This window comes from Ornithorhynchus anatinus, chromosome 5 (genome assembly GCF_004115215.2).
Source record: "Ornithorhynchus anatinus isolate Pmale09 chromosome 5, mOrnAna1.pri.v4, whole genome shotgun sequence".
NCBI classification, from domain to species: domain Eukaryota; kingdom Metazoa; phylum Chordata; class Mammalia; order Monotremata; family Ornithorhynchidae; genus Ornithorhynchus; species Ornithorhynchus anatinus.
The window spans coordinates 104775747-104794256 of record NC_041732.1 but is presented as its reverse complement, the minus strand read 5'-3'; the positions used below and the strand labels follow the sequence as shown (position 1 = coordinate 104794256).

The window sequence follows — 18510 nt, the reverse complement described above, 5'->3', positions numbered from 1 at the left end:
ATTAGAACCCACGACCTCTGACTCCCAAGCCCAGGCTCCTTCTATTAAGCCACGCTGCTTCCCTAAGTGCTTACTATGTGCCAGGCACTGTGCTAAACCCTGGGGTAGATAGAAGCAAATCGGGTTGGACGCGGGTCCTGGCCTGCGTGGGGCTCAGGCTCTCAATCCCCGTTATGCGGATGAGGGGACTGAGGCCCACAGAATAGTACGATGGTATTAGTTGAGCACTTACCAAGTGCCAAGCGCTCTTCTAAGCACTGGGGTAGATACAAGGTTGTCCCACGTGGGGCTCACAGTCTTAATCCCCATTTTACAGATGAGGCAACTGAGGCCCAGGGAAGTGAAGTGACTTGATCAAGGTCAAACAGCAGACGAGTGGCAGAGCCGGGATTAGAACCCATAACCTTCTGACTCCCAGGGCCGGGCTCTACCCACGACGCCGTGCTGCTTTTACTGCGCAGAATAATAATAATGTTGGTATCTGTTAAGCGCTTACTATGTGCAGAGCACTGTTCTAAGCGCTGGGGGAGATCCAGGGTCATCAGGTTGTCCCACGTGAGGCTCCCAGTCTTCATCCCCATTTTCCAGATGAGGTCACCGAGGCCCAGAGAAATGAAAGGACTAGCCCACAGTCCACACAGCTGACGGGTGGGGGAGCCGGGATTCGAACCCATGACCTCTGACTCCCAAGCCCGGGCTCTTTCCCCTGAGCCACGCTGCTTCTCTAAGGGAAGAGAAGGCAAGGGCCAAACAATTCCGGATCTCGACCGAGAGAACTCTAGGGATACAGAATACCGGAATGACTTTATGACGGAAGATGGGGCGTTCTGGAGAGGGGGGGTCCGGGGAGTCGCTAGGGGTCGGAAACGACTCGACGGCATTTGAAGAAGAAGATGGACGTAAGCGGCGCGGACCTGCGAGGGGGGATTCATTCATTCATTCAACAGTATTTATTGAGCACTTACTATAATAATAATGTTGGTATTTGTTAAGCGCTTACTATGTGCGGAGCGCCCTTCTAAGCGCTGGGGGAGATACAGGGTCATCAGGTGGTCCCACGGGAGGCTCACGGTCTTCATCCCCATTTTGCACGTGAGGTCACTGAAGCCCAGAGAAGTGAATGACTCGCGCCACCGTCACCCAGCTGCCGAGTGCGCGGGGCCGGATTCGAACCCATGGCCCTCTGACTCCCAGCCCGGGCTCCTGCACTGAGCCACGCTGCTTCCTTAAAAAGTCCAGAGCAGTGCAGCAGCACTGACTAAGCGCTTGGAATGGACAACTGGGCAACAGATAGAGACCATCCCTGCCCAACGACGGGCTCGCCGTCTAATCGGGGGATGAATAAAGGGAGGGAGTCGGGGCGACGCAGAAGGGAGGGGGAGAAGAGGAAAGGAGGGCGCAGTCAGGGAAGGCCTCCTGGAGGAGGCGGGCCCGCAATAAGGCTTTGAAGACTCATTTTCTGAGGGATTTTTGAGGACGGGAGGGCGTCCTTGGCCCACTTTGAACAGAAGCGGCGTGGCTCAGTGGAAAGAGCCCGGGCTTGGGAGTCAGAGGTCGCGGGTTCTAATCCCGGCGCCGCCACCTGTCCGCTGGGGTGACTTGGGCGAGTCACTTCACTTCTCCGGGCCCTCATCTGTCAAACGGGGAAGGAAGACTGTGAGCCCACGTGGGACAACCTCATTGTCTTGTGTCTGCCCCAGCGCTTGGGAACGGTGCTCGGCACATAGTAAGCGCTTAACGAATACCAGCATTATTATTACCCCAGTGCTTAGAACAGTGCTTGGCACATAGTAAGCGCTTAACAAATATCGACATTATTATTATTATTACTGGGCCTCGGGAGAGGACGATCCAACAGAATTAACAGACACCTTCCCTCCCCAACCCTGAGTTTACAGTCTGGGGACGAGTTAGTGGTCTAGACGCTGTTTTTTCGTCGCAAAAGATCTAGGGAACCAATTCCCCTTGCTCTCGAGGGAGCCACTTTCTGAAATGCCCTAACCTCCTGGCCGTGAGAGAGCGCTCCTTCCGTATTTGTTAGTGGTATTTGTTGAGCGCTTTATTCAATCTTATTTATTGAGCGCTTACTGTGTGCAGAGCCCTGTATGAAGCGCTTGGAATGTCCATTTCGGCAATAGATAGAGACAATCCCTGCCCGACAACGGGATTGATATTAAGCGCTGAGAGAAGCGGCGGTGCTCAGTGGAAAGAGCCCGGGCTTGGGAGTCAGAGGTCGTGGGTTCTAATCCCGGCTCTGCCACTTGTCTGCTGCGTGACCTCGGGCAAGTCACTTCACTTCTCGGTGCCGCAGTGATCTCATCTGTAAAATGGGGGTGAAGACCGTGAGCCCCATGTGGGACAACCCGATTACCTGGTATCTACCCCCGCGCTTAGTACAGTGCTTGGCCAACCCACGACCTTCTGACTCCCAGGCCCAGGCTCTATCCACTAGGCCTTACTGCTTCTGAATAATGGTATTTGTTAAGCGCTTACTATGTGCCAGGGACTGTACTAAGCTCCGAGGTGGACACAAGCCAATCAGGTTGGACGCACTCCTTGTCCCACATGGGGCTCACGGTCTCAATCCCCATTTTCCAGATGAGGGACCTGAGGTCCAGAGAAGTGAAGCGACTGGCCCCAAGTCACGCAGCAGAGAAGAATAATGATAATAATAATAATCCTGATATTCGTTAAGCGCCTACTATGTGCCGAGCACCGTTCTAAGCGCTGGGGGAGACACAGGGTCATCAGGTTGTCCACGTGAGGCTCACAGACTTAATCCCCATTTTCCAGATGAGGTCACTGAGGCCCAGAGAATAATAATAATAATGATGATAATGTTGGTATTTGTTAAGCGCTTACTATGTGCCAGAGCAGTGTTCTAAGCGCTGGGGTCATCGGGTTGTCCCGGGGGTTCTCACAGTCTTAATCCCCATTTTACAGATGAGGTAACTGAGGCACAGAGAAGTGAAGCGACCGGCCAAAGTCACCCAGCTGCACGAGCGCCGAATAAATCCGATCGAACGAAGGGACGGAAGGAGAGGGTCCGGGGGGCGTTGGAGATGGGGCAGCGGGGGGAGCTGAAGATGGTGTTGACAGGCTCCGTGTTGAGCTAAGTGAAGAGGTTGACGGGGGGCCGGGGAGGCCCAAGGCCCAGGTGCCGCTTGACGCGACCCCGTCTCTCCCACGCTCTGTCACTTCGGGGGGTTTATGTTGGTTTTGCTGTAGCAACTATTATCTTGGGGAGATTAGCTTTGTTTTGAATTGGCAGCTGACAGTCGGGAGAGGCGATTTCCTCAACGGCCTTAAGGCCCCGTCCAAATGTCCCCGGGGAGGGGAGATGGGGGGGGCCAGGCGGGGAGCGACAGAGAAGGAAAGAGATTTTCCGTGAATTATAATAATAATGATGATGACGATGGTATTTGTTAAGCCCTTACTATGTCCCAGGCGCTGTACTAAGCGCTGGGCTGGATACAGGCCAGTCGGGTTGGACCCAGTCCCCGTCCCCCGGGGGGGCTCGCGGTCTCCACCCCCCTTTTCCGGATGAGGGAACCGAGGCCCAGAGAAGTCGAGTGACTCGCCCCAGGTCACCCAGCAGACCAGCGACAGAGCCCGCCGTCGGGCAGGGATCGTCACTATCTGTTGCCGAATTGGACTCTCCAAGCGATTCAGTGCTCTGCACTCAGTAAATACGACTGAATGAACGAATGGAAGAGTGGAATTAGAACCAAGACCTTCTGGACTCCCAGGTCGGGGCTCTAGCCTCGAACCAGGCCTGCTTCAGTAGATTGTGAGCCCGTCTTTGGGCGGGGATTGTCTCTATCTGTTCATTCAGTATATTTATTGAGCGCTTACTATCCGAATTGCACACTGCAAGCGCTTAGTACAGTGCTCTGCACAGAGTAAGTGCTCAGTAAATACTATTGAATGAACGAATGAATATAATATATGTAATAGATACACATATGTGTGTGTATATATATGTATATGCCTCGGAATGTACATCTATGTATAGAAAACCTCTTTCTGTACATATATGTGCGTACACGCATATACACAAATATGCACAAGTGCATAGACATATATAATATTACATATGTATAGATGGACGTATAAAATGTTCACAAATGTGTACTCACATTCAAAGCCACAGGTTCCATAGCCTTCCAACATCTAAGTCCAACATCAGAGAACATCTGAGAATAATAATCACGTTGGTATTGTTAAGCGCTTGTATGTGCAGAGCACTGTTCTAAGCGCTGGGGTAGACACAGGGGAATCAGGCTTCCCCCGTGGGGCTCACAGTCTTAAATGCCCATTTTCCAGATGAGTGTCACTGAGGCCCAGAGAAGTGGAAGTGACTCGCCCACAGTCACAGCAGCTGACAAGTGGAAGAGCTGAGATTCGAACTCATGACCTCTGACTCCGAAGCCCCGGCTCTTTCCGCTGAGCCAAGACGTGCTTCTCCGAAGCAGCCTGGCGTAGCAGTAGAGCCCGGGCCTGGTATCAGAAGGTCCTGGTTCTAATTCCACTCGGCCACTTGTCTGCTGCGAGATCTTGGGTGAGTCACTTCACTTCTCTGGGCCCCAGTTCCCTCATCTGGCAAATGGGGATGGAGACCGTCAGCCCCATGTGGGACACGGACCGGGTCCATCTGGATTTGCTTGTATCCACCCCAGCGCTCAGTACAGTGCCAGGCACATAGTAGCAGGTTAACAAATACTAATTATTGAGAAGCACTAAGGCCTAGTGGATAGAGCCCCGGGCCTGGGAGTCAGAAGGTCGTGGGTTTTATCCCGACTCGTGCACTTGTCTGCTACGTGACCCCGGGCAAGTCACTTCAACTTCTCTGGGCCTCAGGGACCTCATCTGTACGATGGGGATTAAGACTATGAGCCCCATGTGGGACTTGCTGTGCTTGTATTCCCCCTCCAGCGCTTAGTACAGTGCATGGCCCATACTAAGCGCTAAACAAATTTCACAGTTATTAGTATCTAAGTCCACTTTAGGGTTACCCATTTAGTCATAATAATAATTCGAGGGTATTTGTGAAGCACTTACTATGTGCCAAGCACTGTTCTAACCACTACAAGGTCATCAGTGTTGTCCCACGTGGGGCTCCCAGTCTTCATCCCCCATTTTACAGATGAGGGAACTGAGGCCAGAGAAGTGAAGTGACTGGCCCACAGTCACACAGCGGACAAGTGGAGGAGCCGGGATTCGAACCCATGACCTTCTGACTCCCAGGCCCGGGCTCTACTATGTTCTAAGCACCGTATTGAGCGCTGGCCGTCAGCGTAGCCCGTCCCGGGGGATTTGGCCAATGAGTTCCCATCTGCCCGAGAAGTAGCCACGGCTGAGAAACAGCACTGCATAGTCGAGAAGCAGCGTGGCCTAGTAGCTAGAGCCCGGGCCTGGGAGAGTCCGAAGGCCCTGGGTTCTAATCCCGGCTGCGCCACTTGTCTGCTGTGTGACCTTGGGCAGGTCACTTTATTTCTCCAGGCCTCAGTTGCCTCATCCGTTAGAGGGGGATCGAGACTGTGAGCTCCACACAGGACAGGTTCTGTGGCCCACCCGATTTGCTCGTCTCCATCCTGGCATTCATTCATTCAATCGTATTTATTGAGCGCTTACTCTGTGCAGAGCACTGGACTGAGCACTTGGAATGGACAATTTGGCAACAGGGAGAGACAATCCCTGCCCAACGACGGGTTCACAGTCTAAACAGAACTTAGTAACAATAATAATAATAATAATAATAATGTTGGTATTTGTTAAGCGCTTACTATGTGCCGAGGACTGTTCTAAGCGCTGGGGGAGATACAGGGACATCAGGTCGGCCCACGTGAGGCTCACGGTCTTCATCCCCATTTTCCAGATGAGGTCACTGAGGCCCAGAGAAGTGAAGTGACTTGACCACGGTACAGTAGCTTGGCTTAGTGGAAAGAGCCCGAGCTTGGGAGTCAGAGGTCGCGGGTTCTAATCCCGGCTCTGCCACCTGTCTGATTTGTGACCTTGGGCAAGTCACTTGCCTTCTCCGAGCCTCAGTTACCTCATCTGTAAAATGGGGATGAAGACTGTGAGCCCCACGTGGGACAACCTCTTGACCTTGTATCTCCCCCAGCGCTTAGAACAGTGCTCGACACATAGTAAGCGCTTAACAAATGCCCTCATGATTATTATTAGTAGTAGTAGTAATCGCTTAACAAATATCATCATTATTCAATAGTATTCATTGAGCGCTTCCTATGTGCAGAGCACTGTACCAAGCACTTGGAATGAACAAGTCGGCATAATAATCATTATGATTACGATCACAGTGCCTGACACACAGTAAGCAGCGCGGCTCAGTGGAAAGAGCCTGGGCTTCGGAGTCAGAGGTCAAAGGTTCGACTCCCGGCTCTGCCACCTGTCAGCCGTGTGACTGTGGGCGAGTCACTTCACTTCTCTGGGCCTCAGTTACCTCATCTGTAAAATGGCGATCAACCGTGAGCCTCACGTGGGACGACCTGATGACCCTGGATCTACCTCGGCGCTTAGAACAGTGCTCTGCACATGGTAAGCGCTTAACAAATACCAACGTTAGGATTACCAAATAGCACAGTTATGATGATTAGCGCCGGGGAAGAGGATGCCTCCGGTTCTCCGCTGGCTCCGCTCTCTGCAGAGAGCAGCCCAGCAGCCTCCCTCGCACATTTCCGTAAATCGCCCCTTAATGAAGACAGATGGGGCGGGGTGGGTAAACAGAGCATGTTCCTGGGGACTGGATTGGTGTCCTGGGTGAGGGTCCTACAATTAGTACCGGGCCCCTCCGCGCGGTTCTCAGGTCATTAGCCTTCCGTGCGTCGGCCGGGGGCCAAGGCAGAGGGGCCGCGGTGCGGCGAGTTTTAAATGAACTTCTGAATCGGGCTTGCGATGTCTGAACGGTCACGGAACAGATTGTTCTTCGGCGGCGGACGGGGCTTACGCTTCCTGCTGGAGGGCGGCGTTCTTAGCTGGGGGCTTTTCCGCGGAATTAAACATCTCTTCTTTGGGTCTCATTCGGGTTTGGTCACCAAATGACGCTTGTCCGAGGCCGGTCTACATCGTTGTGTTTTTGTCGTCGTCTCCCCTTCTCCGGCCGTTAAACCTGTTCGTCGGGTCGGGATTGTCTCTCTCTGTTGCCGAATTGGACTTTCCGAGGCTTAGCTCAGTGCTCCGCACACAGTAAGCGCTCAGTAAATACCGTTGAATGAATGAATGAAGTCACCGATGGGTTGCGGCTGTCTTCGGCCGCTCCGGGAAGTTGGCCTTCGAGTTGAGTTTGGCCCGGAGGGTCAGCGGAGCCGAGGTTTTGTTTGGGGGCTCGTTGGACGTGATGATGAAAATGATGATGATGATAATAATTGTTAAGCGTTTAATATGTGAGAGGTCTCGTGGATGGCACAACCATCCTTCCCGTCCCGCAGGCCCGCAATCTCGGTGTCATCCTTGACTCGTCCCTCTCGTTCACCCCACACATCCTATCGTTACAGACCTGCCGGTTTCACCTCTACAATATCGCCAAGATCCGCCCTTTCCTCTCCACCCAAACGGCTACCTTACTATTACGGGCTCTCGTTATATCCCGGCTAGACTACTGTGTCGGCCTTCTCTCTGACCTCCCTTCCTTCTCTCTCGCCCCGCTCCGGTCTATTCTTCACTCCGCCGCCCGGCTCATCTTCCTGCAGAAACGATCTGGGCATGTCACTCCCCTTCTTAAACAACTCCAGTGGTTGCCCGTCGTCCTCCGCTCCAAACAAAAACTCCTCACTCTAGGCTTCGAGGCTCTCCGTCACCTCGCCCCTTCCCACCTCTCCTCCCTTCTCTCTTTCCACCGCCCACCCCGCACGCTCCGCTCCTCCGCCGCCCGCCTCCTCGCCGTCCCTCGGTCTCGCCCGTCCCGCCGTCGACCCCCGGGTCACGTCCTCCCGCGGTCCCGGAACGCCCTCCCTCCTCGCCTCCGCCGAACCGATTCTCTTTCCCTCTTCGAAACCTTACTTAAAAATCACCTCCTCCAAGAGGCGTTCCCAGACTGAGCTCCTCTTCCCCCTCTACTCCCTCTGCCATCCCCCTTTACCTCTCCGCAGCTAAAGCCTCATTTTCCCCTTTTCCCTCCGCTCCTCCACCTCTCCCTTCCCATCCCCACGGCACCGTACTCGTCCGCTCGACTGTATATATTTTCGTTACCCTATTTATTTTGTTAATGAATTGTACATCGCCTCGATTCTATTTAGTCGCCATCGGTTTTTACGAGATGCTCTTCCCCTCGACGCTGTTTAGTGCCATCGTTCTCGTCTGTCCGTCTCCCCCGATTAGACCGTAAGCCCGTCAAACGGCAGGGACGGTCTCTATCTGTTGCCGACTTGTTCATCCCAAGCGCTTAGTCCAGTGCTCTGCACATAGTAAGCGCTCAATAAATACTATTGAATGAATGAATGAAAGGTGCCCTACTCAGCCCCGGAGTGGATACCAGCAAATCGGGTTGGATACGGTCCCTGTCCCACATGGCGCTCTCAACGTCAATCCCTGTTTTACAGATGCGGTAACTGAGGCACAGAGAAGTGAAGTAATAATAATAACAATAACGATGGTGTTTGTTAAGTGCTTACTATGTGCCAGGCACTGTACTAAGCACTGGGGTGGATACAAGCAAATCGGTATGGACACAGTCCCACGTAGGGCTCACAGTGTCAATCCCCATTTTAACAGATGAGGAACTGAGGCCCAGCGAATGACGCGGCTCGCCCAAGGTCACGCAGCAGACACTCGGAGGAGCCGGAATTAGAACCCAGGCCCACGCTCTATCCACTTCGCCATGCTGCTTCAAAATAATAGCAATAATGATTTTCATTTGGCACTTCCCACGTGTCGAGCACTGTACTGAGAGGTTGGGAGAGTACATAGAAGAATAAAACCGACACGTTCCCTGCCCACAATGAGCTCATAGTCTAGAGGAGGGGACAGACGGAAATAAAATAAATAGATGTGGACATAAGGGGTGTGGGACTGGGAGGGGGAAGGAAGAAAGGGAGCGAGTCGGGGCGATGCAGAAGGGAGAGGGAGAAGAGGAAAGGGGGGCCTAGTCAGGGAAGGCCTCTTGGAGGAGGTGGGCCTTCGGGAAGGCTTTGAAGGGAGGAAGAGCCATTGTCTGTGGGATTTGAGGAGGGAGGGCGTCCCGGGCCAGAGAGAGGGCATGGACAAGAGGTCGGCGGCGGGCCGGGCGAGCCGGAGGCCCGGGGAGAAGGTGAGCGGCGGCAGAGGAGCGGAGTGTGCGGCTCGGGATGGAGGAGAGAGGCCAGGTGAGGGAAGAGGGGACCAGGGGATGGACGGGGCTTTAAAGTCAATGGTGACAAGTTTCTGTTTGATGTGGAGGTGGATGGGACTCTCCAGTGTTGCCTGATGCCAAGGTTACAGGCTTGGGTAGGATGGAGGTGCCGTCTATAGTGATGGTAAAGTCCGGGAAAGGACAGGGTTTGAAGGGGAAGACGAGGAGTTCTGTTTTGAACGTGGTAAGTTTGAAGTAGAGATGGCTTGAAGGCGGGAGGAGATGTGAGACCGCAGAGAGGGAGAGAGATCGGGGCACAGAGGCGGGAGTCGAAGCCGTGGGAGCGCATGAGGTCTCCGAGGGAGGGGGTGGAGATGGAGAAGAGAAGGGGAGCCGGAAGTGAGACTCGAGGGACCCCCACGGTGAGGGGGTGGGAGGCGGAGGAGGAGCCCCCCGAGGGGACCCGGAACGAGCGGCCGCAGACGGAGGAGGAGACCCGGGAGGGGACGGGGTCGGCGAGCCGAGGTTGGAGAACGTTTCCGGGAGGAGGGGGCCGTCCGCAGGGTCTACGGCAACTGAGAGGTCGAGGAGGACGAGGATGGGGTAGAAGCCGTCGGACTTGGCGAGAAGGAGCTCGTCGGCGATCTCCGAGAGGGCCGTTTCTGTGGAGCGAAGGGGAAGGCAGCCAGATCGGAGAGGGTCCAGGGAAGAGTCGGAGGAGAGGGATTTGAGACGGCGGCTGGAGACGACTCGCTCGAGGAGTTTGGAGTGGAAGGATATGAGGGAGAGGGGGCGACAACGGGAGGGAGCCGTGTGAGGGAGGGCTTTTTTAGGGTAGGGGAGACATGGCATGTTTGAAAGCGGCGGGGAAGAAGCCATTGGAGGGAAAACAGTTGAAAATGGGGGTCAGGGAGGGAAGAAGGGAGCGGCCGAGTGTTTTGATGAGGTGCGAAGGGATGAGGTACAGGTGGGGGGGTTTGATTTTGAGAGAAGGCTGGGGATCTCCTCTTGAGATACCGGCCCCTAGTGTGTGCAGAGCACTGTACTAGGCACCCGCCGCATGCAGAGCGCTGTCTTGGGTGCCTACTGTGGCTAGAGTGCTGTATTGGACACCTACCATGTGCAGAGCAGTAAACGACATCTCCTGTGAATGTGTGCCGATCACAATCCTGGGAGCCTTCTGGGTTCAGAGCAGTATCTTGGACAACTGCCGAGTGGCTCCCTGTAGTAGATGCTTCAAGAGAAACAGCGTGGCTCAGTGGAAAGAGCCCGGGCTTGGGAGTCAGAGGTCGTGGATTCTAATCCCGCCACCACCACTTATCAGCTGGGTGACTTTGGGCAAGTCGCTTCACTTCTCTGGGCCTCAGTTACCTCAGCTGGAAAATGGGGACTAAGACTGCGAGCCCCACGTGCGATGACCTGATGACCTTGGATCTACCCCAGCACTTACAGCGGTGCTTGGCACATAGTAAGCGCTTAACAAATACCGTCATTATTATTATTGTGCTCCAGAGAATATAATAGACTCAGTTCCCGTCCTGGAAGAGCTAACAATCCTACTCGCCATCAGCGGTGCCCTGTACCCAGTGAGTGCTCAGTAAATACCATCAGTTGATTGACTGGGGTAGATATAGAGAAGCAACACGGCGTAGTGACCTGGGAGTCAGAAGGTCATGGGTTCTAATTCTGGCTCCGCCACTTGTCCGCTGTGTGGCCCCGGGCGAATCGCTTCACTTCTCCGTGCCTCAGTTACCTCATCTGTAGGATGGGGATTAAGACCGTGAGCCCTATATGGGACAAGGACTCCATCCTGATTAGTCTGTGCCTACCCCAGCGCTTAGAACAGTGTCTGGCCCATAATAAGTGCTTAGCAAATTCTGTAATTATTATTATTATTATGTAAGCTAATCAGCTCGATCCCAGCCCCTGCCCTACGTGGGGCTCACAGTCCGCGTGGGAATCCAGGTATTTAGTACAGCGCTCTGCACGCGGTAAGTGCTCAGTAGGTGAAATCGAATGAATATTTAACTCCCGTTTTACAGACGAGGAAGTTAAGGCCCCAGAGGAGGTAAACCTCTCGCCCAAGGTCTCCCAGCAGGCCAGCGACGGAGCCCTAACTAGACCCTGGGTTCCCATCCCCCCAGAGCCTCGTCGCTTCCATTTGCAGCTCGGATTGAAATCACAGGCGGGATTTTTTCCGTGGATCTTTAGCCATTTATTTTATTTCCATACCACAAACAGGATAAATACTTTGGCATTGTGAATTACATGCTTAAGATACATCTAAAATCGTTCCCAGTCCACACGGTTTGGCTTCCGTTGCGTGGACGCCAATGATCAGTCCGAAAGGTGGCCAGGAACCTCCCCGGCGAACGTCGGCACGACGCGGAAGACTCCAAATCATCCGTCGAAGGTATCATCCGACGGGAGAGGAGACGTTTGTCGGGGCGGCGGCAACCTAGTGTTCGAACAACCCGGAATCGGGGGGATTTTTCTAGTCCTTTTCTTTTGGAGCGTCACGACCAGAGTTCGAGCGATGAAGAATTCGACGGTATGATCTGGATCCGTTCAGGCTGGAAGGAAGATTAACGACGGGAGGAATTGGAACCGGAGCGAATCGACGGTTTCGTCCACGTGTCGTCCGGAGAGCGGCTTCCCGTCAGATCACGCGGGAGTTGACGTCGCTTCCCGGTGTGCTCGCCTGCTTCTGGTTCAAGGAGTTTCTTTCTTCCGTCTCGGCTCCCTTCTAGGGAGGGAGGGGGAGATCCGGAAGTCAAGGGAGGAAGACCCTAAGGCGCACAGATGCGTCTAACACATAGTAAACGTTCATCATCGTCGTTAGTATCATCAATCCAAGTTGGCGACGCCGCGACGTCAACCGTTAGCTCGAACGGGGAGGTGCGGAGCAAAAAGGATCACGTCCCGGCCCTCCGTGGGAAGGCAGCGTTTAGCCGAGGCCACGTCCACACGGAACAGAAGCGTGCTTAGAATCGACGGCAATAACGGGAGGCGACCGCTTCAGATTTCAGACTTCGAGAGCGCGGGAAGCGGCTGCCGCGTCCGGGTGTAGAAACTACGGGAAGTTGGGATCTTTTTTGTTTCCCGCTCCCCCAGAAAGCGCCTTTTCTAAATGAGCCGATTCGATTCAGCTTCCACCGGGAGCCGGCCAGGCCTCGATTTTAAATTGCAGAATTTACCGAGAGACCCGACTGCTGGGAAAAGTCTTAAAATGTCCTGCATTTCCTCCTCGCAGCTGCCGCGTTAAGCTGCCTTCTTCAGCGCTGAAATAAATCAAAATCCTCTCGCGACGCTTCTGTATACACCGACTTATCACACCTCATTACTTAACTCACGTGAAATATCTCCGCTTCCCGTTGGAGCCTGTTGTAGATTATTCTAGCTACCGTCTACTGTCGGCCTCCTCGAGGGCAGAGATTATGTCTAGTCGCTCTTTCGTCTGCTCCCAAGCGCTCAGTACAGTGCACCGCATCAGGCCGCGAGCTCCTTGCGGGCTGGAATTGTGTCTGCTCATTCTATTTCGCTCTCCCCAGGGCTCAGGACAGGTCTCGGCACACAGTAGACTGGCAGCTCCTTGAGGGGAGGGAAAGAATCTACTAACTCTATCGACCCCTCCTAGGCGCTCAGTACAGTTCTCTGCTCACTGTTGGCAGCTCTTTGAGGGAAGGGAGTGTGTCTCCCCGTTGCTTAGTTCTGCCCATAGAGGGTTGGGATTATGGTTCTGGTGCTCGAGAGCAGAGGGCTGTGAAACAATTCATCAATCCATGGTATTTACTGAGCGCTTACTGTGTGCAGAGCACCGTACTAAGCGCTTGGGAGAGTCCGATACAGCAGAATTAGTTCCCTGCCCATTCCGAGCTCCGAGTCTAGTCGGAAGGATTTTGCTCTCGGCCCATGTGCCTGGTTAGGGACTCAACTCGAGTCTCCCGGAATGCTTCTCCTTGTACCCCAGCGTTCAGTAACAGGGCCTGGCACGTAGTAAGCGCTTAACAAATACCAGGGTTATTAGTATCATTCCTCCTTGGGAGGCGGCAAGACACTTTGGGAGCGATAAAAGCGTTTTGGGGCATCGCTGGAGCCATACCCTGCTTTAGATGCTAATCGGGGGGATTCACTGAGCGCTTACTGTGTGCAGAGCACTGAGCTGAGCGCCTGGGAGAGTCTCTCTCCTCGTGGGGTTAGGAGGATCCGGGAGAGTCCCAGAATAGGCAGGCCAACCAGGCCATCGATGTTCCTTGGGAAGACGCCTCCGCGCTTGCCTGCTGGGTGACCTTGGCTAAGTCACAGCGTGGCCTAGTGGCTAGAGCCGGGACCCGGGAGTGAGAAGGACCTGGGTTCTAATCCCGGCTTCTCCACGTGGCTGCTCTGTGACCGTGGGCCTCAGTTCCCTCATCCGGAAAATGGGAATTGAGACTGCGAGTCCCATGCGGGACGGGGGCTGTGACCAACCCGATTGGTTCATATTCCACCCCAGTGCTTACTACAGGGCCCGGCACGTAATAAGAGCTTAACGAATACCAAAATTATTATTATTACTATTATTGACGTCTCGGGACCTCAGTTCCTTCATCTGAAAAATGGAGATTCAATACCTGTTCCCCCTCCTATTTTGGCTGTGAGGTCCACGTGGGACCTAATTTCCTCGTATCTACCGGAACGCTTAGTACAGCGCGTGGCCCAAGAGGCCTTCCCAGACTAAACCCCTCGTTTCCTCATCTCCCACTCCCTTCTGCGTCGCTCTGACTCGCTCCCTCTATTCATCCCTCCTCCCAGCCCCGCATCATTTACATCCATATCTCATTTTATTTACTTGTATTGATGACCGTCTCCCTCCGTCTAGACCGTAAGCCCGTTGCGGACGGGGAATGTCACCGTTTACTGCCGTATTGGACTCTCCCGCGTCTCCGTACAGTGCTCGGCACCCAGTAAGCGCTCAATAAATACAACCGATCGAACGGATGAAGCCCGTAGCAAACACCGCGGCGATTAGGACAGAGCCCGACACGTAGTAAGCGCTTAACAAATACCACAGTTATCAGGGCAGAAATCGCCTCTCCCAAGCACTTCGAAATGATAGTAATTATTATTATAATTCTTAAATTATCTGTGCAGAGCACCTCTGGGCGGTACGATTTTTGGATGGATTTATCCCGTCGATTCCAAGCTCTTTGAGAGTAGCGTCCACGGATACTAACTCTAGTTCACGCTTTCCCAAGGGCTTAGGACCGCGCTCTGCCATAAGCAGGTGCTCGGGAAACGCCGCGGGCTGATTCCAGTTGAGGGAAAATCCACACTATTTACAGCTCGGCACAAATCCGCCTCGAAAGGGACGACGAGCCCGCCCTCCTCCCGGGCGCTAAACGCGTCGATCCGAAGTCGTGGCCGTTCGAGGCAAGAACGGGGAAGAGTCCAAGCCGCCCGCAGAGCTGTGGCTGGGAGGGTCCGGGGAAACGGAAAATCCGCATAAATACTTTACCCGAGGGGGGCGAGATTACAGACACAAAAATAGAAGATTTGGTATTCTACATTATATTACAACAATAATTACATCAATAAATAGCGGGAAGCAAGAAGACGGTCGGCCACGGCGCGATGAGTCGGGAGTGGAAAGCGTCTCGGTGTCCGGGGACGGGGAGAGCGGGGCCTTATCGCTCCCCGGGGAAGATAAATGGGTCGGGAGAGTGTGGGGAAGTGGCGGTCGACAGGACGGTCGGATCTGGTCGTGTCCGGAGAAGGCGACGTCAGTTACACTTTCCCAAGAATCTGACAAATTCGCGGCTTAGTATAAATAAAGCGACGGGGCTGCTTTGTCCTCGCTCAGACACCTCCTTATCGGTCCCGTTGGTGCAGACGGCCGGTGGAAACGCGCCCTTGACCCCGTTGAAGAAGAGCCCGGGAAAGGGCGGGAGAGGTTTTTGGGAGTCGACAACCGGGGAGATGCTCTCGGCGACGGGGACGAGCACCCAGAAGCGGCTCGGGAAGGAGGAGCAGCGTGGCCGAGCGGGTCGAACCCGGGCCCGGGGGTCGGAAGGGCCCGGGTTCTCATCCCGGCTCCGCCACTTGTCCGCCGCGCGACCTGGGGCCGGTCACTTCACTTCTCTGGGCCTCGGTTCCCTCATCTGGAAAATGGGGATGGAGACTGTCCGAGCCGATCCGATTTGCCTGGAGCCACCCCGGCGCTCTGTTCAGTGCCTGGCACGTAATGAGCGCCTAACAAGGGCCGTAGTTACGGTGAGGATTATTAGCTCAAGATACGACCCCCCCGCGGTTGCCCTAGAAGCTAATTTGCAGAGGCAGAGCTTGAACAGGGCTTTGCACCCAGTGAGCGAGAAGCAGCGGGGCTCAGTGGCAAGAGCCCGGGCTTGGGAGTCAGAGGTCGTGGGTTCTAATCCCGGCTCAGCCGTTTATCAGCTGTGTGACTTTGGGCCAGTCACTTCACTTCTCTGGGCCTCAGTTCCCTCATCTGGAAAATGGGGATGAAGACGGTGAGCCCCACGTGGGACAATCTGATGACCTTGGATCTACCCGGCGCTTAGAACGGTGCTTGGCACATAGTAAGCGCTTAACAAATGCCAAATTATTATTATTTTTATAAATACGACTGAATGAAAGATTGGAGGAGCTCTGTCTGGGAACGGGTATCTAACACAAGAGTTTCCCGCAGGGACGGGAGTGGGCAGAGAGGGGGGAAGCGGAGCGATTGAGGCTTCTTTCGATGGTTGACCCGTTCATTCGGTCAATCCTATTTATTGAGCGCTTACCGGGTGCAGAGCACTGTACTGAGCGCTTGGGAGAGGAGGACGGAACAATCAACAGACACATTCCCTGCCCACAACGAGCTCACGGTCTAGAGTGGGGGGAGCCAGATAGTAATAAAAATAGACTCCCCCACTGGATGACAGCTCCTCGAGGACAGGCTTCGAGTCTAGTAACTCTATCGTCCTCTCCCAAACGCTCAGTACACAGCTCCGCACGCAGTGAAGTTTGAGCTCCTTGAGGGATCGTGTCTACTAACTCTGGTGTACTCTCTCCAGCGCTCAGTACAGTCCTCTTCCCACAGTAGACTCTAAATTCCTTGAGAGCCGGAATTGTGGCTAATTTCCTGTACTCTCCCAAGCTTTTAGGGAAGTGCTCAGTACGGAGGAGACTGCGAGCTCTTTGAAGGCAGGGAGCAAATCTACTAGCTCTCTCGGGCGTTCAGTACAGTGACTCTCCGGCCTAAGCCCCACTTTTCCTCATCTCCCACTCCCTTCTGTGTCGTCCTTCTTCCCCCTTCTCCCCGCCCCACGGCACTTATGTATCACCCGGCGGGAGAGGAGTCATTTTACAGGGATGTAGAGCGTCGATCGCGTCTACTAGGTCTGTCGTACTCGCCCAGACGCTCAGTACAGTGCTCGGCACACAGGGGACGGTCAGCTCTTTGAGGGCAGGGATCGAGTCTACTAACTTGACTGTCCTGTCCCGCGGACTTCAGATTTCTGCAAGGAATAGGAGCTTTAGCATCACTATTGTGGGATCGATTTCTCCCCAGTGGATTTCCAGCTCTTCAACAAGGTATTGTGTATTAACTCTAGCGTACGTTCTCCCAAGGGCTCTGCACAGTGCTCTGCACACGGTAGGTGCTCGAGAGAGGCGACCGCCTGGTTGATAAACAGGTGTTACCGAAGAAACCAACGGGAATTGTGGCGTGGCCTAGTGGGTAGAGCCCGGGCCCGGGAGTCAGAAGGTCATGGGTTCTAATCCCGGCTCCGCCCCATGTCTGCCGTGTGAGCTTGGGCCAGTCACTTCACTTCTCCGGGCCTCAGTTCCCTCATCCGTAAAATGGGGAGTGAGACCGTCAGCCCCACGTGGGACGGGGACGGTGTCCAACCCGACTGGCTTGGATCAGTGTTTAGTACAGTGCCTGGCACAGAGCAAGCGCTTAACAGATATCACAGTTATTATACGGACCAGAAGCTGAGCCCAGACCCACTTGGATTTTCAGCTGCGGTTGGCCCGGAAGCCGGTTTCGGCTCCGGCTTCAACAGGCCGAGGGATTCGGTGAGTCGTGAGGAGAATCATTTTCCGGGCAGGCGCGGAGCCAGAGAAAACGCAGAAAACACGTGTTTAAAAATCGAAAAGTAGCTCTCGGCGGGGCGGGGAGATGAGCACGGCGTAGCGGACGGAGGCCGGGCCAGGGAGTCTAAAGGTCCTGGGTTCTAATCCCATCTCCGCCATTCATCTGCCGCGTGACCTTGGGTAAGTCCCTCTGCTTCCCTGTGCCTCATTTCCCTCACCTGTAAAATGGGGATGGAGCCTGCGAGCCCCACGTGGGACAGGGACCGTGTCCAACCGGATTCCCTTGTATCCACCCCGGCGCTCAGTACAGCGCCTGGCGCGTGGTAAGCGCTTAACAAATCCCATAATTATTATTAGCATCGAAAAATCCAGACGTCCCCTCGTCAGAGCGCCCAGCCCGAACCCACAAAGTGCTCCGGCCCGGCAGGAAGATCTGAAGCCGTCGTCCCCGCCGTGGGATCCTTGGAGAGAGCACCGTCCCTCGGGGGCTGAGGCCGAGCAGGGTCTTGACCAGAGCGCGGTCATGGCGACGTTCAGAGAAGGGATGGACGACCCCCAGGCCGTATTCTCCGGGGGCCAGGCCGCGGACTATGGCCCACCGAGTCTGTGTTCTAGAGGTTTGGGGGGTGCTGTGATAGGGTCGGGGGGTTGTTTCAGACCCAGGGCCAAGGGAGGGGGCTGGTGAGGGCCGCAGAGAAGGGCGGGGAGGAGGCCGAGGGGAAGGCCAGAGAGGAAGCCGGGCCGTGGCCGGGGGTTAAGGAGGCAGAAGCGGCTGGTTCTGCCTCATAACCGGCCGCCACAGCTCCGGCAGCGACCTCCGGACCCAGGCCGCCCTCGGAGCCGTGCCGAGAGGGGCGGCCCGCTCCTAGGTAGGCCCCGGGGCCGTGGGCACCCCGGGAAGGAGCACGGCAGCCTCCGCCACCGGAGCGGATCTCTCCGCCGGTCAGGGCCGATCCCTCTGCCACCGAGGGCAAACTCCTCCACCAGGCAAGGCCGATCTCTCCGCCGGGCAGGGCGCAGCCATCCGGCCGGTCGAAAGAGCCCGGGGGCCCCGGGGCCGGCGGGGCCGGACGGATCCGGCCGCCGGGGAGCTCGCCTAGCCACGGGACGCCGCCGTCGCTTGGGACGGCCTAACGTCCGTCCCTCCG

General features: G+C 55.0%; 1 long non-coding RNA gene across 1 annotated transcript; it reads left to right on the top strand.

Annotated features, from left to right (window-relative positions):
- Positions 1–840: 840 nt before the first annotated feature.
- LOC114812207 lies at positions 841–12594 on the top strand. The gene is made up of 2 exons (XR_003759858.1): positions 841–899; positions 11528–12594. It is a non-coding gene; the product is annotated as an uncharacterized LOC114812207 (long non-coding RNA).
- The last annotated feature ends 5916 nt before the right edge of the window (positions 12595–18510 follow it).